This window comes from Protopterus annectens, chromosome 9.part0, assembly GCF_019279795.1.
Source record: "Protopterus annectens isolate FY-2018-M chromosome 9.part0, PAN1.0, whole genome shotgun sequence".
NCBI classification, from domain to species: Eukaryota; Metazoa; Chordata; order Ceratodontiformes; family Protopteridae; genus Protopterus; species Protopterus annectens.
Window position 1 is genome coordinate 1,349,617,440 of NC_056743.1, and position 26,733 is coordinate 1,349,644,172.

Genomic DNA, 26,733 nt, shown 5'->3' on the forward strand with positions numbered 1-26,733 from the left:
TGTTATTTAGCTATACATTGAAAGAACTCCTATATACAGTTATAGGAATGGGCTTCTATAACCAGCGGACTTCCAGCTGCTTCTTGTGTTTGAGTTTGAGTAAAGTAAATACAAGCAGCTGTGAGGTCAGAGTGGGAGGGTGGAGAGAATTCACATTAGTTTTAGGCAGCAGTTGGGAGGGGAATTTATGTTTAGGGAGTGTGAGGGGAATTTAGGGTTAGGGAATGGTCAGGGAATTTAAATATAAGGAGTGAGAGGGGAGTTTAGGTTTAGGGAGGTGGTAGGGAAATTTAGGTTTACTGAGACAGAGGATAGCTTAGAGTAAGGAAATTGCTGACAAATTTAAGTTTGGGGAACAGGAGAGAAGTTTAGGTTTAGGAAGCATGCGGGGAATTTAGGGTTAGAGAGCAATCATTTAATATAGAGTTAAGATGAAGGAAATTTTAAGGGTAGGGTTAGGGGTCATTCAGAAAATTTAGATTTAGGGAGGCAGTAGTGGAATTTAGGACTAGGGAATGGAAGGGGAGTTTAAAGTTAGAGACCAATCAGCAAATTTAGGTTTATGGAGCAAGACAGAAATTGACATTTAGGAATCAAGAGGGGAGTTTAGGCTTAGAGAACAATCATGAACCTCAGAGTTAAGGAGCAAGAGGGAGTTTTATGGTTAGAGTTAGGGACCGGGTTAGAGCTAAGGTTCTGGAAAGGCAGTGTGGTTTATTAAAGTTGGACTGTGAAAAGGCAGTGTAATTCATTAGGATTGGACTATTGGGGAAGTAGGGCACTTGTAGTTTAGAGCAAATGGCGATGAGCAAATGAACCACAAACTAATAGTATGCGACCACTTGTAGCATACCCTTACAGAAATTATCTCGTCTCTGTTTGCTGTTATATTTCTGAAATATAGTAAGAGAAAATGTAATCAACTAAGCACACAGAAAATGCTGGCTACATCCTTCTTATTATATCAGTCAATGAAAAAATGTACTGCAAACCAGAATCTGAATCGAATCACGAAAACAGAAAAACAGGCACAGATGAGTTCCAAAGTTTATGTAAAATTGTAAACAGAGAAGTAAATATGTTCTGTCCAATGCAGGGTGCAAAGTAAAATCTTAGAAGTGATTGTATGTAACACCTTCTAGACTAGGAATCCCTTCTGTTCATTTTATTAATCCCTAGTGACTTCCCCAGACATTTCCTAGGATCGCACTGGTGATACCTGCATGGAACTAGTAATGCCTGGCCTCATTCACTCTAATAATTCCCAAGCCATGCTATATATATAAGCTGTTGAAATACTGCATCTTAAAGCTTACATGATGGCCAACACAACTGCATTGATACTTTACCTGTCTATTGTAATTAAAGACATATTAAATTATTATTTTCTTATATTTTCATAAGTTTCATATTTCCAAGTGGCAAGGCAGAACTCCTTAGCTTCTTATGAAAGCTCACAAATGGATGACGAAATGCTGCTGACAGTATATACGCCTTTTCGCTGTACTGAATATTTAGTAACACCAGAGAAGTGCCCCGTTGGGGTTGTGTTTTTTTTTTTAGGTTTTGTATTTTATTTTACTACCTAGAGTTCATGTCATCCAAGAAGGGAAAATGTCAGTGTAGGAGGCAGATTATGAATAAGGATTGTCATGAACAGTGTCTTTTTCGGTTGCATGCTTCCAAGGACCATACCTCTTGTACTATCTGTAAGACATTTGTGCCTAAGACAGTCAGAAGTCATTTGTCTTCCCTGGCCATTTATCTAGAGAACCAATTGCTTAAACAGTTAGGCCAGGATACCATGGCAGAATCCTTTAACCCTGAGATACTCCTGCTAGGTAAAAAGAAGGCCAAGAAGTCTTGGTCAGATTCTTTAGCTATCCATTCTCCAGTGGATGTCACTCTAGAACAGGCAATAGCTCTGTGGGTCTTCGACATCTATGTCAGATTCCTCTGTTGCGACCTTACCAGAGGCCGGAATGGATCTTTTTGCACATTCTCTGAGACTTTGCAGGTGTCTGCTCCAGACGTTGAGGGGGAACCACAGTTGATTACCTTAGAGGGTTTTAGAGGGATTCCACAGATAACTGGTCAGGGAGGAAGTTTCACTTTTTCTTATCGAATCACGCCAAGGGTTAGAACCTCCGATATTTGTAATGGCTGATGTCACTTCTAAGAAAAGACAAAAATTAAAGCACATTTTGGTCTGTCCTAAGAATCCTCAAAGGGAATGGCAAGAGTTTACTCAGGACTTGTCTTCTGCCTTAATGACCCTAAAGCCCCATCAGGGGGTTTCAGTACCCTCTCCTCCTTGGTCCTCTACCCTTTCTAAGTGGCTTAAGGAACCAAATTCCTGGGATTAGGATTCAGTGTCTGGTGAGGAGTCTTTGCCTATTCTTCACAGATGCCTTCACCTTTGGCTTATGATTATGTTGAAGAGGAGTCTCTTAGCCCTGAGTCTCCTTTTGAGGAATTGTCCTTTGGGTACACAGTTGCTTGGATGATGGAATTCTTTAAATGGTATTCCTGTTAAGTGTCTGATATTCAGAGAAGATATTCTGAGTTGCTTCAGGTGGATACTCCTAAACCTTCGGCAGTTCCTTCTGTGTTGGCTGCCTTGTTAGATACTTTCATTGCTGCTTCCAAGTCTCCTGATTCTCTGCTTCCTGCTCCTAAGAAACCTGATAGGTTTTATAAGGTTCCTGAGGATTGTCAGTTTTTATTTAAATGTCCTTCTGCTGATCCTGCTGTGGTGTCAGTCTCTTCTGACAAACCTTCTAAACTTTTCCTCTCTTCCAAACATTTGCCTTCTGATAAGGATAGTAGAGCAATGGAGAGGATTGGTAAGAAAGTTTACACTGCTTCTACTTTGGCCTTTAGGATTATTAATTGCCAGACCCACACGACCACGTATGCTCTGGCCATAATTGCTCAGGCTTGTCAGGTTATCTCTGACCTCCCTGATTCTGAAGGCAAATCCTCTTCCTTATCTTTTTAGGTTCTGCTTCTCAAGTGGATCACCACTCTATTAAATGTAGCTATGATGCTGCAGATGCCTCTTCTAGGGCTGCGGCATTTGAGTCCATCATGATGCGTTATTCTTGGCTTTGTCTCCACACTCTACCTGAGGATATTAAAGCCAAGTTATTGGATGTTCCTTTGAATAAAACAGATCCTTTTGGAACTGCTGTTGCTGACATGTTTAAGTCTCTTCAAGAGAAAGGCAAAGCCATGCAAGACCTTAAACATATTTTTGTCTCTCCTATCCCTAAGTTCCAGAGGAATTATCCTTCTAGGGTATGCTTTTGTTCTTGGGCAACTCCGCCAGGCCTCTAAGGGCAGGAAGGGTGCGAGGCAGGCCCCCTTTGTTAAGGTTTCCCAGATTTCTGTGGCTCAGGAGCCTCCTTTATATAAGTCTGCTTGTCTTTGACAATTCACCCCCACTTCTTTTAGTCCAGGTTCCTTTGGCCCTTCAGCTCTCCCTTTGTCTTCCAAATTAGTGTCTCACTTCAGACTGTTAGGTTCTTTCTATCATCCGTCACTTTGTAGTATGATAATCTCTCCCTCCTTTTTCAGGGATTCCTCAGCCTCCTCTAGAGCAACTTCTTCATTTCCCAGAGGTTCTAGTGTTCCTGTTGAACCAAGAAGGCATTCAACCTGTCCCCCCTTCCCAAGTGGGAAGAGATTTTTATTCCACAATGTTCCTGGTTCCTCAAAAGGAGGGCACTTGGAGACCTATTTTGGATCTCTCCCAGCTCAACACCTTTCTCAAGATAAACAAAACTGTACCCAATAAGGGTATAACTAGTAAAAAATACCAAAAACGGACAAGGAAATCCACTTCTTTTATTATTCCAATAATCTTAAAAACTTTTGTGGATATAGGAATACAACAAGTTGTAACTGGTATTTAACACATTTTAAAGGATTCTTGGCATTGTCGTGAGCGCTTGAGCGCTATAAGGGATCTTAACAATTTTTCTTTCCTCACCATAGATGTGGTAAATCTTTTTTTAGTTATTCCACATGATGAAGGCTTAAATTACTTCAGGAAGAGCCTTGTAAAAAGTAGAAAATTAAATGGAGCGAAAATAGACACCTTAGTTACTCTAATGGAAATGGTGTTAAAGAACAACTATTTGAGTTTTGAGGGTAAAATATTTCATCAGACATCAGGGGTAGCCATGGGAGCAAAGTGTGTCTCTGGCTTCGCAATCTGGTACTTTTACAATGGGAAGAAATGTTTGTCTTTCAGTCTCCTTTTAGGGATCAAATAATTTTATATAACTGTTTTTTGGACAATATGTTAATATTGTGGAGAGGTGATGAGAAAAAGGCTTAACAGTTTGTAGATTTAAACACAATCACCCCTTTATTTTACACTTACTAGTAACTGAAATAGTGAGATGATAGATTTTCTTGATATTCATCTCACAAAAACGTTGGAAGGCTTACAAAGCAATATTTTTAGGAAAGAAACCTATAGTAATTCATTATTACATTACCAAAGTTGTCACCCATTTCATCAATGAAAAAGTATTATTAATGGCCAAATGGTAAGACTGTCACATTTAATTAGTGACAACAGGACATACCAAGAAGAGATTTACACCCTAATTGGTATGTTTTTGGACAGGGGATACCCACTGAAATTACTTTTGGAGGTGCAGAACGAAGTACTAAGGAACATAAATACTTCATTTCTTCTGATTTTTATGTGGAGGAAATCAATGTCCACAGAAAAACATTAAACCTCATAAATTGGATGCTCTTATATTGATATTCAACCACCAAATATCCACAATTTTAGAAATTATTAGGAGGATATGGGACACATGCTTTGATACCAGCATGAAGGAAAGATTGGGACAGACACCAAGAGTTGTATTTTGTAAAGGACAAAATATTAAAAATATTTTAGAGAGGCCAAATTCTAAAAGTATACATTCAGTTATGTACAAATGTGGGGCATGCAAGTACTGCAGATATATTAACGATGGCCCATATGTGACAATATTTGAATATAACAGGTCCATATCATGCCTGGGCAGATGTTGTTGCAATTCAAATATGTTGGTCTATCTAGCCACCTGAACCACCTGCTCAGGATTTTATGTGGGAAAAACTACACAGAGACTCAAAGGTAGAATAGCAGAGCATCTCAGGGAAATCAAAAATAAAGACACACATAATGCTTGGTTTACCCACAGTACTGCATGTCCAGTTATAATAAGTTTAATTTTTTTGTACTTGATCAAGTGATCTTAAGTGAAAGAGAGGGAGATGATAAACTTATAGAGTAGAAAAATTAGAATATAAATTTCAAAATAGATTAAATGCAACATGCCCCCCCCTCCCCCCTGGATTGAATGACAATATATCCATTATGCTAGTATTGAAACAAAGGGCTAATGAAATTTAGTGTTTGTTCATATTTGTATTCTTTTAAATTTTTAATTAAAAGGATGGTGTGTTTGTGAAGTTTTGTATTTGTATTTGCATTTTTTAACATATAAGTGTATATATCCGCGGTGGTGGTGCTGCGGTAGTGTTGTCGCCTCACAGTAAGACGCTGTCCGGTTCGATTCTCAGCTAGAGCGTCTTCTGTGTGGAGACATGCGTGAATGGGCATACCTTTGTTGAAGGTTGTGCATCAGGGCTGGTAACTCGGCACGTAAAAATCAACTACCAATCATTAGCGGACCGGAGTTCCGCTGTGGCAACCCCTAACCGGGAAAAGCCGAAAGACACAAACAAACATATAAGTGTATATAATGTTTATTATTTACTTAGTGAAATGAAGTTTTAACAGGGCACATGCATGTATACATATATATATATATATATATATATATATATGGTTCTACCTGACATAACCATATATATATATATATATATATATATTTTTTATATTAATTTAATTAATTTGTTTAGCTAGAGCAATATAAATTATTGATGTTAGTTCTTTATATAGGGAGTCTGGTTCTGAATTTTTGAATTAACTAATTAATTAAATATTCATTAGTTGTGTGAAGTGATTGGATAAACTATGTGTTTTTATAAGTAAAAAGGAAGTGATGATTTTGTCTCTTATTAACTCTGAAGAAGCCATTTGTTAATGGTGAAAGCGCTAAGTTTTTAAGAGTATTGGAATAATGAAAGAAGTGGATTTCCTTGTCCGTTTTTGGTTTTTGGTACCTTTCTCAAGATCTCTTCTTTTTGGATGCTTACTCTTCAAACTCTGTTTCCTCTTTTATTAACCTAGTCTTTTCTGGTGTCCTTGGATCTGAAATATGCTTACCTTCATATCCCTGTTCACCCTCTTTTTCAGGACTGTTTGCATTTCTCCGTGTCTTCCTCTCATTTTCAGTTCTCTGCCTTGCCCTTTGGCATCTCTACTGCCCCAGGGGTATTCACAAAATGCCTAGCTGCTGTGATTGCTTTCTGTAGGCTCCACGGCATTCAGGTTTTTCCTTATCTAGGTGACCTGTTGCTTCAGGTGCCTTCTCCCAGTTGATTGTTACAGGACCTGCAGTTCACCTAAAACTTCCAAAATTCTGTCTTGACTCTCTCTCAGGATGCAGGATTCAAATTGTGCCAATGTCGGCCTCTCTTCCACCTCCAAAAGTACTGTCACTGACAGTCTTCTTTCAGTTTCTTCTTCCTCTGATTGCCATGCCAGTGAGGAAGTTTCTTTAGGCCCTGGAGATTCATGGCCTCTTATATTCCTCTTGCCAGATTGCATATGTGGAGGCTTCAATAGTACTTTGAGTCAGTTTGGCTACAGCATCATCTCCCTCTAGATTTCAGTGTACTTCTCCTTCTCTGTTTCAAAGTTTGCTCTCAACCCAGGCAGACTCTTTCAGCCTCCAGCCTCTTATCAAGAGCTGTTCAGTGATGCCTCAGACATGGGGTGGGTGACTTCTCTTGGCTGCCTGAAAGTTCATGGTCTTTGGCCTTCCCATCAGAAGTCAGACCATATCAACATCAAATAAATGAGAGCTCTGATTCTGACCTTTCAGGCCTTTCACCCCATGTTCTTTCCAGGCCCGTTGAAGATATACACAGACAACACTACAGTGATGTGGTGTGTCAACAAGAACGGGGCACAAAATTTACCTCCTGAAAAGGATGGCACTTCAGATTTGGGAAGTGGCTGTTGGTTATCAATTAACTCTTCAGGCAGTTTACATTCCTTCAGAGCACAATCGGGTGGCAGACTCTCTGAGCAGGTCCAAAATACAGGCTCATGAATGGATGCTTCACAGAGACATGTTTATGAACATTGTCCATTGGAGGGGTATTCCTCAGATAGATCTTTTTGCCTCCCTCTGAACAGGCAGCTTCCTCTTTTCTGTTCCAGAGTGCTATGCCATCTGGCATGGAAGACAGATGCCCTTTCCTTTTCTTGGTCTTCCTCCTCTTTCTTTACTTCCAAGAGTCCTGCAGAAGATTCAGCTGGACTCCCAAGAAATCTTGCTAGTGACTCCCTTTTGGACGAGAAGCACTGCCCACCTCAATGCATCTGGCCAGGGACAATCATCACAAGTTGCCTCACTAGTTGGATTTACTTATACAGGACAAGGGGTCTCTCATTCAACCCCACTTATCCACTCTGCAACTAACATTGTGGGTGATAGGGTTTTGATTCCTTTAAGGCACCTCTTTTCTGAGGACATGCTGTGGGTGTTACAGTAGGCAAGGAAACTATCAGCCAGAAAATCTTATATAGAACCTTCTTTCAGTGGGAGTTCCTCTGGTCCCCTCTTATTTGTGTGAGTTGCTCCAGTCTGGCTTGGTCTATTCTTCTTTGAATGCCCATTTGTCAACCATTTCTGTTTGTCTGCCCTTGAATCCTCCTTTGACTTCTTGTTTCAAAGTCAAACAATTTCTTAAAGGCATCCTACATATTAGCCTTCCAAAAAAACCTATTCCTCCTCCTTGAGACCTTAATTTTGTTTTGGAAAAATTGACTCACGCTCCTTTTAAGCCTGTATATTCTGCATCTTTGCAACATTTTACCTAGAAGACTGTCTTGTTACTGGCTCTTACTTCTGCTCGGGGGGTTTTGAGCTCCATGCCCTTATGGCAATTCCTCCTTTTTTGTTTTTTCACAGGGACAAGGTGTCCCTTCATACTAATCACTCTTTTATGCCCAAGGTAGTAAATGAGTTGTCCTTGGATCAGTCGGTACAACTCCCTTCTTTTTTCCCCTCTCCTCAGTATGCTAGTGAGAGCATCCTACACAACTTTAATTTGCACAGACAGCTCAGGTATTATTTGGATAAAACTAGGACTATCCGTAAGTCTGATCAGCTTTTTGTTTCCTTTCATCTCAAGTCTTTGGGTTTGGCTGTTACTAAGCAAAACATTTCTTCCTGGATATCTAAGGCCATTTCCTTTTGTTATTCTTTTCATGGCAAATTTGTGTCTACTTCTGTTAGAGCTCATTCCACTAGGGCTGTTGCCTCTTCTAGCACTTTCCTTCAAGGGTTTGGAAACCAGTTTCATCCTTAAAGCTGCTACTTGGTCTTCAGTGCATACCTTTACTAAGCATTATAAGTTGGATATGGTTTCAAGGGCCAGAGCAGGTTTTGCTGAAACTATTTTATGTGGGTTTGTTGAGGGCTCTTCTCAACCTTCCACCTCCCATTCTGTTTATTGAGCTTTTTTCTCTCCGTTCTGTGTAGAATACTGCAACAGTGTTATAGAAGGGCATAGTATAGTTGTGTAAAATCTTACCATAACAGGTGATATCCTCTTCACAGTTGCAGTATTCGAGCCCTCCCTCCCTCTACCCCCCCTCTGATTTTTTTCCTTCTGGTAGAGGCCTGCGAAGTAATTGAGTCGGGCATCAGGGGCTGCGAAAGCGCTTCATTGAATTCCAAAGAACTGACGACCCTTTTAGCGGTGGTGTCACCGGAAGGCTTGGCCTTATGCGGTCTGTCTCTCTCCTTATCTTTACGTTTTTTCAGAATATCTGCAGTTTGCTGACTGACAGATGCCATATCGGTAATCGGAGATGGAAGACAAAAATATCTGGCTACAAACAGAGCTCTACGCCGAATAGTTCTAGCATTAAAGATGGCACAGAACCGACAGTGGCGTACGTCATGATCTGGTCTTAAGCAAGTGACACAGTAAAAATGGAAGTCTCGGTGTAGTACTTGCTTTCCACAGATGAGACAGTTATTGACTTTTTCCGACATTGGTTAATGCAAGAAGAAGGAAGGATCCCCAACAGGGTACTTAGCTTTAGACATTTTCAGCTGAAGTTTGAAATCTGGAAACAGCCGACCGGCACTGTTGTGAATTGCTTCTGCTACGGGCTCCACTGCAAGAAAGATGGAGTTAATGGCGTTGCCTGCTCTCCTTTATAACTCGGACGACCTGACGTCACCCAGCAAGTGACAGCAGCTGATGCACAAAACCTTGACTCTGGTATTCAGACCGCCTGAGGGCTACCACAGCATGGATAACCCAGTGGTTAGGACCGCAGTAGCAAACACACTCGAACATCTACATTTGTGGTAAGTGTACACAACTGTACTTTATTTAGATATTGTAGGTTGTTTATAAACATTGCAAAACAATAATAGAGGTTTGAAGGCCTGACTACAACCCAGATGACCCAAGTTTCATTAGCAGCATGGGCATTTGGTAGAGCTTGCTGGGAAGGCTAAGCTTCTGTGGCTAACACCAACTCGTTCATCCTTGGTGGTGGTGGAGGCAAGAGTCTGCTAATCCACAGGATTGGTGACATCTACCAGTAGTTGTATGTATCACCCCTCTGTACTGGCCATGTTGGCTCATGCTACATTAGGCAGGGATTTCCCTGATGAGTCAGCGAATAGGAGGTTTGTGCAGGAGCATGCTCACTTCTCCCTTAACCAGACAACCATTGCATTTCTGTAGGCAGCCTAAGGTATGCCTATCCTAGGGACTGGGACTGTTTCACCCTGAGTTCTGAAATCCAGTTTACACCAAGAATTTAACGAATATTGCCACTGTAAAATTTAGGTTGTGTTGAGCAGTTTGCAATTTACACTTCTTTAGTAAAATGTACAACTGTAGAAATACAAACATTTGTTTGAACTGTGAGGCTATGACTTGGTTTCAAAAGGCTCAGAACACAACCATTGGAAGTTAGAGTACAAACATGTAGAGTTGCAGAACTTCATGGTCGCTGACGTCCCAGCTGGACAGTCATCTTGTTGGCACATTCACCTGGAATCTAGCATCCTTTAACACTGTGTAGTAGTTTTCCCATACTTTGTAAACGCTTGCCTAACAAATTTACACAAGTCCAGGTAACTCATTCATTAATCGTGGGATGGAGAAAATTTGTTGAAGATTATCACACGAGTGTCAGACATCTCTGAGAAGAAAACAAAGATGTTTCAAGAACACTAATGGCAAGACTGATAACATTAGATAATTTTAACACCAACATGGTTCTTGCACTACAGTCTTAACTAAGTGAACTAAGAAGTATTACCATACCTTTTTGTGTACGTCTCAATGTTGTGTGGCTTTGTACCTTAATATTACAGAAGTATTAGACATTGCTTGTTTGACTAGCAGCGTAGTCACTGGAGGAACCAGGTTGGGTCAATGAGTTTGAGTGGCTGACTCCAGCTTACTTTTCCTGAGGAGGAGGGAGGTAGGTAGGCCTACCTCATTAATGATGTTTACCAGTCGGTAAACATTCACTTGTGGAAGAGGTCTGGCAGGGTTGTGCAGCAGGAGTGGCACTTGCACCACTGTGGGTGCATACATATGACTTCCGGATGAGGTAGCTATCGTTGATCTGCAAGCTGCTACTGTGGAGGTTGCTTCCCTAGAACAGTGGAACTTTGAGAACAAATTAGCAATCACAGCCAAGGATAATCAAAAGGCCTTTTACAGTTACATACATAGCTTAGAAGGTAGGACCCAAGCATGTGCCGAAGTTATCACACACACTGATCCCACAGAGATAGCAAACTTGCTATTGGACAGATTTGGTAAAAATTTCACTCCCTTATCCCCCCAACCTACATATCCAAAGAGCATGTCATTAAAGCCTTGTCTAAGAAAAAAACATAGCCTCTATGGGACCAGTCGACTTCCCAAGCTGTCTTCTAAACAAACTAAGACATGAACTAGTATCACTGTTAAGTACCCTATTCAATCACAGCCTAACCACTGGCTTTGTTACTGTGGAATGGAGAACAGCAGCAGTTATTCCCCTCCACAAAGGGGGCTTAGCAAGAGAGCCAGGGAATTATAGACCCATAAGTCTGACCAGCCTCATCTGTAAAGCCATGGAACGTATCATCATGGACTTCATAAATAAGGACATAGGCGACCTCCAAACCCTGGATCTGACCCAATTTAGCTTCGTCAAGGGCAGATCCTGCCTGTTAAAACTTGTGAATTTATTTGAAAATGTGACCAGGGCTATTGATGAGGGCAAGTCTGTGCACACAGCATACCTTGACTTGGCAAAGGCTTTTGACACAATCCTAAACTCAGGCATTACCAATAAACTTAGCAAACGGATTGTAAACCCTTTTGTTGTATGATCAGTTGCCAATTGGCTCACAAACCAGTCACACACTATCAAAGTGGGTGACTCCACATCAACCAGCAAATCTGTCACTGGCAGGGTGCCACAAAGGTCAGTGCTGGGCCCCCTACTATTTGGTATATGCTTCTCAGAAGTTCAGGCCAAAAGTAAGGGGCTGTGGCTGACCAAGTCTGCGGATGACTGCAAACTGGTTGCAATTATTGAATCCCTAAATGAAGTCAGTATACTTCAAAAGGGTCTTATGCAGACCAGCGACTGGTGTCTTACTCACTGTTTCAAACTGAATGCAGAGAAATGCATCATAATTCCCTTTGGTAAAAACAATGTCCCTTCACACTATCAAATTAACAACAATACCCTATGTACCTAAGAAGTTGTAAGAGATCTGGGATCACAAGTAGACTGTGACCTTAACATTGACTACCATGTGCCTACTGTAGTAATGAAGGCCTTCTACGTAGCACACTTGATTAACAAAGGCATCACCTGTAGAGCAAAAGAGGTTATGACCCCTTTATGCTCATCACTAATCAGGCCCATAATTGGGTATAATGCCCCTTTCAGCATGTATCTTACAAGGCACCTGCAGCAATTGGGGAGACCTGAGGTGTCTAACTAAGAATATCAAGGGGCTCCAGCATGTGCCTTACCCAGACTGACTAAAGTCTCTGTCACTATTCTCAGTATTGTATAGACTTCTTAGAGGAGACTTATGCCTGGCTTACAGAACAAACTCTGGCCCAAATCTAATGAATTTGCTGCACATCCGTAAATCAAATGGGACTAGAGATACCCATTCCACGGACCTAAATATAGCCTACAACTTGAATATGACATGCTGGAGGGTCAGCTATGTCTCCTAGCAACTGCCAATTCTTTGGAATAGGCTGCCAGTTCATGTGAAACAGAGCACATCTGTGACACTGTTCAAAAGGAACTTGGACGAGTGGATGGGGCACCGTAAATTCTTACTGGGGATAGCACCCTCAACTCCCCAGGAAATGGGCAGTCATTATAATAAATACAGTCCTGAGAATTTACTAGAGTATCTATGGTATTACATTGGGATGAAACAGCTAGGCTTCAAATGACCCCTGGGTCAATAGCCTAGTAACCTCCTATGAGAGGTTTGTTAGGGACTTCCTTAGGACCAGCATGTGGCCTACGTCCTATTGCCTGACCCTTCCTCTGACAAGTTCCTCTGCACTCCTATGCAGGGACTTGGACAGCGACTTCCCCTTACTTATGTGTTCCAACTCCATAGTCATACTACAGTGGAGAAAAGACATCACCCCCCCCCCCAAAATAAAAGTGCACCACCAGCTCATATAATCCAACATACTGCAGTTATAAAACTGCAAAATTCTTTTAATTTAAAGAACAATGAGCAGAAACACCTCAGTGAAGTGCAGGTACGTGCCCACATGTATACACCACACACACACACACACACACACACACACACACACACACACACACACACACACACACACACACACACTCTTCATTTTCTGGCAGTAGTGAAATGCACTTTGTTCCCATCCTGATAGAGGTACACTAACCTCTAACCTTGTATCTTCACAAATGACATGATGTACAGGACTGAATGTCAAGTCCTGAATGCACAGGAGCAGTTGTATCCTACCCAGACCTATAGCCCTGTGGCTTTGCTACGTAGGGAGTTTGGAGGTTGTGGCTGTCAGGGACTTGATAACCATACTATGTACTTGAATAATGAGAAAATCAAAACAAGTTTTATAAGTTACCAAAAGACTAATATATCAGGAAATAGTGTATTTACCCGTGCTTTTGAACTGAGATAGAGAGAGAGAGAGAGAGAGAGAGAGAGAGAGTGTGACAGACAAACAGAGAGAGAGAAACTAGGTGACATCTGAGAGATGTGAAAAATGTTAACACGAGACACTCTCCTCATTTAACACTTTAGAATCTCATTTTAGCATTTTGGGCTCCTTCTCACGAATTTCTGAAATGCCAGACATGTCCAGTATCAACTAAAGGAAGTGATAGATAATTCAAGACAACTTGCTGTTGAGAAGTTTTCCGTCATTTGATTGTCAGTGGTCTGCCACATCAAACAGCAGCAGGAAACTAAGCATCACCACTCACATTAACCTTCAAATGGTTGAAGTTGCTAAGGATATGTGAAGAGTAGGCTATAAAAGCTGTTTCACTTGCTGCCATTGTTAACTTACTGCCCTTGATGTAGTGTTTGTAGATACGTTTATCTGTTATAAGTATCTTTTATTCCAATCCAATGCTGCTAGAGTCTCAGATGACATATATGTTGATTCCATGAACTGTTGTTGTCATCCACAGATTTTAGTAACAAGTACCTTTTCAGATTTTGCATTCCAGGATGATTGTGGCACAGTTTACAGTTAGATTAAACATAAAATATTAATTTAAACTTCAGCACGAAATCATTTGTAAATTAGTGGCAAGCTGCAGATTGGAATATCTACATGTATAACAAACGTTTACGAAATAAGGTATGCAGTATATTTATTATAATGAGCTAAGTCTGTATGTTAAGCCATAGGATAACAGAGGGAATTTATGATTATTTATGAATTAACGCAATGTAGTGCCTAATTTAGAGAGAAATTACAATTGGAATATCTTAATTATTTATTTATTTTTGTAGTTGAGAAGTATAATGTACAAAGTCGATTACTCTTACAGTATGGCACATATACTAGGTAGGTACCTACAGAGTGTGAGGTACAGGGATGTAGAGTTATTGTGCTACCAGTCCATAGAGTCACAACAGTAAAGGAAGGACAGCTATTTTGAACATATTGTCACCATGACGATGTTATGTATGCTGCATTAACTTCTCGTATGTGCTGTGTACACCTCTTTCTACACTGTATTATATCTCCCAGGCATGGTAAAAAGCAGTGGGATATAGAGCTTTCCCTCCCGTCATGGGATACAGGGTCCCCTTCCTTTTGCCATCCTATGTTTGCTGTTTCCATGATAAAGTTTAACAATTCCAATCGTAGTGACAACTCTTGTGAATAGGATACCACTGCAAGAGACATGATTGTGATAATCTACTAATCTTTGAATGGTGGCATTCACTTAACATGGTTCTGTAAGGGGCAAATCTCATTTGATACAAGGGGAAGTGAAGCTTCTTACTTGGGAGGTGTGGAGGACCTTGCTGTCATAAAATAAATGCTTATTAAATGGGTGCAAGTACTCAGATGGGGAGACCGTAATGCTATTATTTTAAAATAATGGATAGAACTAGCTGAAAAGATCATTTTACATTTGAAATTTCTTACAGGGTTCAAGAATTCACAGATAATGTTATGCAGGGATTACACAAATTGGTGTTCAGTTGTGCACTTAAATACCCAAGATTCAGTATACAAATAAAATGCAGAGTGTTTAAGTGAAAGTCAAAATAATATTGTTTCTCAATGCTGAATGCTCTCTTACACTGGATGACAAGAGAAAGCATGAAAGAGTAAGAAAGAAAGAAAGGCAGAATAAATGAACATACGGTCCTATTTGTGAAGGGCAAACTTGCTGAAGTCTGATTTTGTCATGTCTTCAAACCTCCCTCCCCCACCAGAAATAGTGCATTGGTGATATGTTTGTAATAGCCACGTTTGCTAAAAAACATTTATTTCAATGGCTTATGTAACCCCATTACATACAGACAGGACAGAATTCAAATCAGCAGCTTGCAGTGATTAGCTCCATGTGATGGTGCTTGTGCTTCCTGAATGCCATCTGATTATTCCTGCCTAAAATAACCTCTAAAGATAGAAATGTATGATGGCAGTGCAGCTGTTCATCTGACCTTTATGCTTTCCTGTGAATCACTGAGACTTACATCAAGGAATGTTTTGTTGATTTCTCTATATAAAACAAAACATTCCTTGAAACCAACAGCAAAAAAACAAACATAAGTATTTCTGCAGTGAGGAAGAAGCCTCTTAGCACCAACCTGTCTTTCTTACTTAACTCCATGGTTTAGCAGCAGTTGCAGTAAGAAGCACCCTTTAACAACACTTCTGTGTGTTCTCATACAGGCAGTGGTCCTACTTTGCATAACCAGATGTAAACGTTCAATATTAGAAATGGCCACAGTGACAAAAGAAACTTGACAAGACTAAATCTGAACAGTACCACCTCAAGTAAGTGTGCAGGCAGAGTTCTGCAGATGTTATTTTGTGTGTGGAGTTATAACGTAGAGGTATTTTAGGACACAGTTTAAAAATTTGTATTTGAAATGTCTGATTTATGAAGTCTGCAACATCCAGTAAAAGGTATCTTCACATTTGGTGTAAAAATATGAACATCAGTAAAGTTACAAGAAAATGTTCACCAAATTAACAGCAGAGTTATAACATCTACTCATCACTGATTAGACCCATTATAGAGTGCAACACCCCTTTTGGTATGTTCCTCACAAGACATCTACAACAACTGGAAAGACCACAGAAATACCTCACAAAGAGGATTACTGGCCTCAAATAGATGCCCTACGCAGACCGTCTCAAAAAACTCCAGCTTTACTCCGTTGCATATCACCTACTCAGAGGTGATCTCTGCCTAACATACAAAGCTATGTCAAACCCAGAGATGTTGGATATGCTCCACTTAAAGAAATCCCAATCCCTCCTAGCTACATGCTCTAGGGACCTAAACCTTGTCACCACAATAAACAGAACATGCCGGAGGGATAGATTGCTGTCCCAGAGATTTCCCATACTCTGGAATAAACTACCTATCTATGTCAAACAGAGCTCCTCATTAGCACTCTTCAAGAAAAATCTTGCTGATTGGATGGGAAATAGGAAATTCACCCTGGGGATCACCTCTGTGGCTCTGCTCGACAGTGGCACAGGAAAATAATTTTCTTGGGTGGTGAAAGCCAGGGTACCTTTTTGGCTGGGCTTGTATAGGCCCCAGGGCCGATAGCCTAGTACCAACCTATGAACCTATTGGTAGCTAATAATCTTTTAGAACAAAACTTTCATGCTGCTTATGTGCTTATGCATTGCCGGTTGTCATGCACTCTGCTGTGCACAGTTACATCGATCAGCTTTTTGACCGTCTTCTTTCACTGCAGTTTGTCCAAACCACATGTAGTGTAACTGTTGAAGCCAGTAATGCATTGCAGTTGTTTTTCCAGTTTTCAGTAAGTCTGCTGGGAGGGGGACAAATCCCACACAAAAAGTCACCCATGTAAGGTAGGGGCTTGCTTCCTTACAAGGTTTCTTTCCCCACTTTTCTTCCAGTCTTTAGATGCATTTTTTTGTTTAAGTAATTCAACAAAGCATAACATGTATTGCAGTAATGCTTAACAGAGGTAAACCTATTTTGTCTGTGTACCATGGTGTTCACAGTGTCACCACATAATGCTTTCAACAGAAGTGATTCTGCTGTCATATGAAATGATGCCTTTTTTTGTCCACAGTAACATTTAGAGTTAGATATGTACACGGTCAGTGCAGCTACATATTATGTGAAGTACTGCAGATGGTATTTTTTCACACTGTATGCAAAACTTTTGAAGTTTAGTTATGTTTTTATTTTATTGAATGATTGATTGAGTCATTGATTAGTTGCTTTAAGGTAGGTACACTGGATCTCAGGGTCCATTTACAACTGTGACCTTTTTATACATATTTAAGATAAATAATAGAATAACATAATAATAATAATAATAATAATACAAAAATGATGTGGATTACTGCAACAAAATAGTGATGGGTCTGCTATGTTACCTTAAAATGTATAAGATGAAAGCACAAGAGCTCATATGTTTCAGCACAAATCCTGTTATTTCAGGTACTTGTGACCTCTACACATATGTACTTGAAAAGACTGGAAATTTGTGAGAATGTGAAAAACACTGAAATAATAATTTTTGAAGACAAGCAGGACTGTCTGCCCATCCTCTTTTCCCCTTCCTTATATATTCTCTTTCTGAGTTTGCGCCACCGTGAAGTAACTTTATTAAAACAAGTATATAATAATTCCCCTTTCTCCATGACCTTTTAGTCTCGGAGAAAGAGTGAACTACATACCCCTGAGATATAACACAGCATCACAGTACTTAGGGAGCAAATGATTGTTAAGGAAACTGACCTTAAAGTGTTACGAAGTGGTAAAGTTATAGTGATTTTCTCCAAATCTTGTAAAAATAATAGAGAAAAATATTGTGTTTTTTGTTAGTAAGCAGCTGGATGATGAAGAGTAAAAATGGCCTGCATCTCTGGGAGGAAGATTGTGTTTCATGTTTGTATAATGTAAATGCAGACTGGGGAGGATTTGAGTAATGGGACTGCGGTGGGAAGGTTACGAGAGTATGAAGGTGATTATGATGGATCATTTTATTTCTGTGGTGACAAATAATAAAATTGAGATTTGTCGTCTAGGGAGTACTTACAGACTGATTTTTCTGAATTGGTAAAGCAGGGAGTATGTACTGATTGGCTTTCCTAAATATATTGTATGAGAGTAATATGTGCAGTGATAGGACTAAGACCTTTTCGTGCATATGCAATAAGCATTTTTTTAACCACAGTTGCACTTGGCTTGACACCATCTTCTGCTTAGCTGCTGTGGAGAGAAATGGTTGATCTTGTCGGCTTGTGTTATAATATTGGTGAAGGCATCCGTAGTCATTAATTTCATAGGTTCACAGGTTCATATGTACTTACTAGGGTTTTGATCTGTGAAGATTCTAAGACAGCTAACCTTATATTCCTGTGGTAGATTTTAGTCCTTATATTTTATGTAAAAATAAGCCAAAGATGAGAAGAACAAGGATATGTTGGGACACTTACATATTGCACTTATCCATGAGGAACAAGGATGCAAACTGAAGGGGAATTTGCAGTTACTCATCCATTTGTCCAAGTTACACTGAAGAGTACTAGGTAGGAGTGTAGGTGCAGTAGTTGGAAAGGGAGGCATTTTTGTTTTATGTTTATCTGCTGCATTTTACATTAAAAATGCAGCTACAATCACATGATTATTGCAAGCTGCTCAATTATCCTGAACGGAAGCAGTAATCCTGAGTTCTGAGGGAAGATTGATTTATTAATGTTGGGAAATGTGTCAGTACAGCTTAATATGTTCAGTTGTCCTGAATTTGTATTCCAGTTCTACTTTACCTAAGAACCCCAACTGCATTATAGAGCATGTAAGGTTGCATTTGTTAGAATACTCTGTGTTTATTGGGGGGTGGCTGCAGTGAGCAGGGGGAGGGACAACTGTGTCCCTTTGAGTCTGCAGAGCAGTTTTATTAGCATACATTATGACCACCATTACAACTGTAGTGCTGACTAAAAGTTCATCTTCTGAAGGACTAACACATACTGCAGTCCTGAGATTAGCCTGTGTCTTTCATGTTTGACTAATTACTACATCCAAAATACTGACACTGACACATAGTCATTGAGGTGATCAATGGTTGAGACTAGCTTGTGTCTTTGATGTTTGACTAATTACTACATCCAGAATATTGGCACTGACACCTAGTCATTGAGAGGCTCTGTTGTATGTCAATCAACATAGCTGATCCTGGACTAATCCTGCAGGTGGTATTGCAGGTTTAGGGCAGGGCGCAATAAAACCCTGCTATTGATAGATACCTGAACAGGACCACCACCAGCTGGCAAAACAACATTTTGCTTGTACTTGTATGTAATTTAACATAAAAGACAGCATTGGAGTTGCTTTGAGGAAGGCTTACTAGTAAGGACATTGCTGCCATGACCAAATTCTGAAGCACAGCATAATTATATAAAACCCATAATTCAAGGCATCATGGGCAATGCTGTTAATTTAAAACTGATTTCGTATTAAATAATATCTTCAGCCAAAATACTAATAAATAAATATATATAATGTGTCATATGTTGCTCTGTACTTGTAATAGTTATATCCTTGTATAACCCAACATAACTTCTGTTTGTTTGTTTTTCGTTTTTTAATTTGCTGCACTTCATAAAGAATTGATTTGGGATTTCCAGTACTCTCAGGGTTTTCACAAGATACTTAACTCCACTAACAAAGGTAGAATGAAGGGTATGCACTGTTATCCTTATCTGGATGAGTTAACTCTAAATGACAAATCCTAGGAAGGGCTCACTCTGCGATACACTATCCACTGCCTAACCAAGCTATGGCTCGCTGTCAGCCATCAGAAGTCTAGCCTCTCCTAATTTCCATGAACATCTTTCTAGAGGCAGTGTTACACACCAAATTAGGTAGATTGTCTCTCCCACAGAAGGCCATTCTGTGGGACAAACAGGACAAAACTAAAATAACTGTTGACCTACACCTTTCGGATATTCAATTTAGACTGGTAAGCTGGATCCTTAGGGTGATACAGACATCACCACCATAATGTAGTACTTCACTAAACAAGGAGGACCCACTGTTATTATCTTTGCAGACTGTCCACGACAATGTGCGACTTGGCCATGCAGCAGAGCTTCCATTTTAGATGCCTTCAGCAAAAAATTCCTTTGCAGACCAGTTACGCAGATCTGTACCATTTCTCATGAATGGAAAATAGGTGCTCAGATTTTCTACAGTTCAGCTCAGAAGTAGGGAATCTTGACATCGATCTGTCTGTCTCCCCTCACAGTGACTTGCTCTGGAAGTTTTGCTGAAGGTAACGGTGCAGGCAGACCCTGTGTAGACTGTAATCTAGTACCTACAGCATTTTCAATTTTAGAGTTTCTGCTGCATTTCACTGTGCTGCTCAGTAATGACCTGGTCTGTTCTTAGCATACCGTTCCAAGGGTTCTCCATTCATCTACATCCTTCCTACCAAGCAATTTTTGAGGGGACTACTTCACAGGACACTCAAGGATGCCAGTTCCACACCCCTACACCCTTGGAATTTGAATTTTGTTACAGAAAAATTAACTCAACCTCCTTTTGAACTAGCAGACACATCATCACTAAATTACTTACATTGGAAGACTTTATTCCTGATGGCTACACTTTGCATTAATATGAGAGTCTCGTACAGTCCTCTACAAGGACAGTGTGGCACATAGAACCAGACCTTCTTTCAGGCTTAAAATGGTGTCAGAATCATCCTTAAATTAGACTATATATTTACAAGTATTTCATCCAAAATCTTAAAACAAGAATGGACACTGCCTGCACCAGACGCATGTTTATAGGCAATTAAGGTAATGTGTTGAGAGAACTAAAGACATCAGGCAGACTGAACAGTAGTTTGTAACTTTTATACTAAAGAAACAATGCAGTCCAGAAGCCAAGCAGATTTTATGCATATGACTAGCTAAATTAATTGTGCTTTGCTGTGACCTGTAGGGGCAGGTCAAGGCAAACTCTACCAGATCAGCAGATATTATAGCCACCTTTATAAGGAAGAAGCACAGATTATTTGTGAGGCAGATGTCTGAAATTCTGCCCACACTTTTCTAAGAATTATAAGCTAGGCATGTTGCCTAAGAAAGGGGAAGAATTTGCCACAGCATTTTACAGCATGTGTGTTCCTCCTGTCTAAATTTGTTGTTAGCCTGCCGCAGGTAGCCAGCTGCTTTAACACTCTTCCAAAGAATGATGGATGATAATGTAGCAGTAATTGTTTAAACAGATGTTTAAATAGAAGGATCACTGCTACAGAATGATCTCTGTCCCCATCTGTTGTCTAAGATGATGCTCTTCGTGTTTCACTGTTGCAGTCATCACATTTGGGTTATCTACTTTCAGTAGCCCTTAGTCGGCCTGATTAGCAAAGTCTTGGGTCCTGCGTCGGTTGCTGTCCCTTCTTCCATGACGTCAGGTCGTCAGGGGTATAAAACATGCAGCCAACACCATTACATCAGTCTTTCTTGCTGTGTGGTGCCCAAAGCAGAAGCAGTTCGCAAGTGCTGGTTGGCCAACTCCTGAAATTTTCGTTTTCGAGTTTCAGAACCAAAGTCTTCAACTAAAAGCTAAGTACCACGTTGGGGAAACTTTCTCTTGCTCTTAACCAATGTCAGTAAAAGTAAATAATTGAATCCAAAAAATACACGTGAAGTAAACGACTAAGCCAAACAAATGGCAACCTCGGTGAGACCAATGAGCATACCAGTCACTTTGTCCACCAAGCGGAACACGTTTATTAATGAAAAATGCAAATACAAAAAGTAGATCGAATGATGTTAAGCGCTTTCACTCATAGATTAGAGCTTCTTCAGAACAATTTTCGCATAAGCAGATCGCAGTTTAAATACTGAAATTGGCGCCAAAGTAATACATATTCCCTTCCATAAAGGGATACCACAATATTACATACATATTACTATTTGGTCTGAATAACAATCTAATAGTATTCAGTAAAACCTTATAATATGTGCTAAAAACGTTTGTCAATATCCTATCCCTTAATAATGACATAATATATATATGCTTTAAAATGTATATGTTTTAAAATGATGATATAAATAAAAGCAATGTGAAAAACAATATGATATACATTTGCTAAAAAATGCTAAAAAGTGACTTGATATAAACCATGATGATTGATTCTAAAATACATTCGAACCTATAGTAGGTGTGTATTGTTGTATCAGTCAAAATAGGGGACAAAGTTGCTTAAAAAATTGCTTAAAAAATTACTTAAAAAATATAATTATAATGAAAATAATTTATTAATTATTTAACATTCCTATATTGGAATAAATATATGTAATGAAAATAAATATATGTATATATGTATGAGTTGATGTTTATATATAAAACTAATAAATCAAATCAAATTCATTTATCTAATGTCCCGTTCAAGAATGGGTTTACAAGAAATAAAATCATTTAGACCTGGGGGGTTAGCTGCATTAAGGTAGAGCTGCCACCAAACTTCCTTAAAACTTAATAATTTCTTTGCATCCCCACCTTTGGGATTATTTTATTTATTTATTTATTTTACATTTGTTAACCGGGAGAGTCCGACTGGATACATGTCCATTTTCAGCGGAGGCCCGGGGAGAATAGCTCTAGGTACATAACAGACATATGAACATTGTTAATGCAAAAAAGGAAGATAGTTGAGTTCTAAATACAATATAAAGATACATCACATCTTGGGAAAAAAATAACAGCAGCATATAAAAAAAAAACATAGGTCAGTTACAAAGGCGAGGCGCCTTGTTAAAAAGCGGTTAAGGATAGTGAGGTAAGAGAAGGGTAAATGATAGTGGATTACTATGAATTTTATCCAAAATTCCAAATTTAAACTTGTGATCAGTACCCATCATCTCTACATGCCTATATAATGCATTATTGCCATCTTTTCGAGATATACTATAGGTGTGGTCATAAATTCTCTTCTTAAAGTTTCTTTCGTTTTTCCCACATAATTACTAGGGCATACCTCACATTTGGCGATATAAATAACCATTCTAGTATTACAATTACCTTCTTTCAATTTTATAATTGTACTAAAATTATTAAAAATACTTAATTTATGTGCTTCAAAAATATATTTACATTGATTGCACTTGTTGAGTGAAAGCGCTTAACATCATTCGATCTACTTTTTGTATTTGCATTTTTCATTAATAAACGTGTCCCGCTTGGTGGACAAAGTGACTGGTACGCTCATTGGTCTCACCGAGGTTGCCATTTGTTTGGCTTAAAAGTAAATAATTGTATTACTTGTGGAAAGCAAATACCTCATAAAGATTTTCATTTGTACTGTATTCCTTGCCTAGGCCCTGACCACGACGTACCTCGCTGTCAGTTTTGTGCCTTATTTAAACCACAAACTGTCCATCGTCAGTATATTTTCACTTCTAAATATTTTGGTGCTCGGTTCAATTATCCTGATATGTCTTCGGTAAGCCACCCGACTACCAACATTCTAAAAAAACGCAAAGATAAAGACAGAGACAGGCCGCCTAGGTCCAAAGCTGCCAATGACACTTCTCATAAGCCAGTCGCCAGTTCACCGGTACTGAGTGAGGCGCTTTCGCAGCCCCTGATACCCGCTACTTCAGATCCGCAGGCCTCTACTGAGACCCATTCGGAATCCAGTATGCCACAAGATGCTTCAACTGTGGAACTTGAAGATGTCTCTACCTCGGATGGGTCTGGAGCCGCTGTGCAGGCACCGGCTTCTGAGGGTGTATTCAGGCCTACTGACTTGCATATTAAACTGATGCCATCTTCTTCTTCAAGGCCTAAAACTCAAACGATGCCTAGAAAACTGACGCACAGACTGCATGGTCAGGCCTATATGCCTAAAAAACAAATGTTAAGAATGTCTGAAGACCTTATTACTTTAATCAGGGGAAGCCAGCCTTCCCCCTCTAAGAAACATAGGACTGAGTTTGCTTATGATACTTTTGACTAGGATTCTGAATTTTCTGTTTCCTCTGATGACCAGGATTTACCCTTATCTACCTATGAGGATTCTGATGCTGAGGACTCTATTCCCTCTGCTCCCCCCACCGCAGAGGATTTCACTTTTGGTGAAACCTTGCATACTCTCAGGGAGCATTTTCATTGGGAAAGTCAGGATTTCTCTGCTTCTAAAAAGAGACTTAGGGATTTCTTACTCCTGCCCCAGCACAGGCCTTTAGCCATACCTCCTGTACTAGACAATGTTGATGATGCCTTTTCAGAATCTAGCTTGTCCCCTGACTCTTTACCTCCTGCTCCCAGAAAACCTGATAGATATTACAGAGTCCCTGACTCTCACAAGTTCCTTTTTAAAAATCCTACTGTGGATCCTGAGACCATTACAGGGACCCAAGGGCATTAAAGCTACTACTGCCAAAAATCCTACCCCCTCTGACAGAGACTCCAGGACGCTGGATAGATGGGGTAAGAAGGTATACACTTCTGCAACTTTGGCCATTAGGGCCTTAAACTGGCAGTTTCATATGTTAAAGTATCAGCAGCATATTATTGGATTGCTTAAACAGAAAATTATGTTGATTCCTGATTGTGCTGAAAATAAGGATTTACAGGATTTACTGCATTCAGCTGAACAAGTTGGAAAACATACTTTGCAATGTAGTTTTGATTCACTAGAGGCATCTTGCAGGGTTGCTGTAACTGGGTCTGTACTTAGAAGGCATGCTTGGCTTAAGGAGCAATCCTTGCCAGATCATATTAAAGTTAAATTACTGGATGCTCCCTTAAACCAGGACCGCCTGTTTGGCAACAAGGCAGAAAAAGTTCTTAAAAAGATGGAGGAAAAAGCTAAATCTATGCAAACTGTTAAATACATTTTACAAGTACAACCTCCTAGGTTTAGTAGGCATTGGCCTCCCAAGAATTTGTCCTTTCCTGCCTCTTCCAGACCTTCTCAGTCCAAACCCAGATCCAGCAGAGCTCCCAGGCTTCAGTCCCAGGGTATGCACAGGACTAAGCAATGGGGTGCCTCCACTTCCAAATCTGGGAGTAATAAAACTCTCCCCATGGTAAACTGTCTCAATGACTTCTTTTTAAAACTACCAAGCACTTCTCAACTGACAGCTCCTTTGGGGGGAAGATTGCTCTTCACGCCAAGAACTGGTAACTCATTACCCAGGACAAATGGGTTTTAAATATATTGTCCCAGGAATACAGATTTCACTTCCACACATTAACAACACCAAGCGGGTGGCCAGATCTACCTCCAAATCAGTGGGCAGAGGCCCAAAAGCAAGTATTCTCTCTCTTAAGCAAGGGGGCTATTCAACTGGTACCAGAAGAGGAAAAGGGACAAGGTTTCTACTCAAGACTTTTCCTAGTACCCAGAAAAGACAATTCAGGCATCCTATCCTGGACCTGTTTACTCTAAACACCTTTTTGGTGATTCCAAAATTCAAGATGCTGACTCTTCACCAGTTACTCCCTATGCTAGGCAAAGATGCCTGGTTGGCAACACTAGATTTAAAGGAAGCATACCTGCAAATCCCAATCAGGGAATCTTGCAGAAGATACCTACGCTTCAAAGCAGGCTACATGCACTATCAGTTCTCTGCACTGCCCTTTGGCTTATCTACTGCACCCAGGGTATTCACAAAGTGGCTAGCTCCAGTCATTGCATTTTGCAGGCAAAGAAATATTCAAATATACCCATACCTGGATGATTGTCTAATTCAGACAGAAAGCCAGGACATACTTTTGAATCATCTGGCCTTTGTACAAAGGGTGCTAACTTGTCTGGGGTACACCATAAATGAAAAGAAATGACACCTGGTATCCTGTCAACAAATTATATTCTTGGAAGCAAGCTTATATACAACTTCCCAGATGGCTTTCCTCACACTGGAGAAACAAATTCATTTGACAACCTACTTCAAACAAGTGGCCACAAAAATCCTGCTATCTGCAAGGCAAATACTACAAGCCTTAGGGTTCATGGCCTCCTGCATTCTTCTAATTCCATATGCAAGACTGCATATGAGGAAACTACAATGGTATCTAAAAAGCCTATGGTGTCAATATTCTCAGGATCTAGAAGCAATGATTCCTATCATACCTTGTCTACGCCTAGAGTTCCTTTGGTGGGCAGAGGCCTGCCACCAAAACAAGGGACTGCCATTCACACTACCCCCTGCCACCCCTGCCTAACAACAGACGCATCAGACTATGCATGGGGGGCTCACCTGGCAGGGAAGTGCATTCAGAGCAAATGGAACCCAAGTCAAATGCACCTGCATATCAATGAATGTTAGCTGTACAGAATGCTCTGACAGCCTTCATGGACCGCATTCTTCCAGGACAATTAATGGTAAAGACGGATAACACCACTGTTATGTGGTACATAAATCAGCAGGATGGGTACACATTCCTACCCCCTCTGCAGACTAGCCATGGCATTGTGGAACACAGCCCTGAGCTACCAAGTGCATCTACAAGCTCAATTCCTGCCAGGAAAATTAAATACACTGGCAGACGAACTAAGCAGAAACCTCATGGACCCACATGAGTGGAAACTGGAACCGAGGATTTTCAACATGTTGACAAGCAAATGAGGGAGCCCAGATATAGACCTGTTTGCCTCCCCCCAGAACTATCAATTGGACAAATTTTGCACAAGGACTCCCCACAAACAAGCTTGTAAAGTGGATGCTCTGTCCTTCAGATGGAAAAACCTATCAGTGTATGCCTTTCCTCCTCTGCCTCTGCACTCCAAAGTACTACTA

General features: G+C 40.1%; 1 protein-coding gene across 1 annotated transcript in view; it reads left to right on the top strand.

The window, feature by feature from the left end:
- PLEKHA2 (pleckstrin homology domain containing A2) overlaps positions 1 to 26,733 on the top strand; it is an 856,672-nt gene that overhangs the window by 502,166 nt on the left and 327,773 nt on the right. The window lies entirely within an intron of this gene.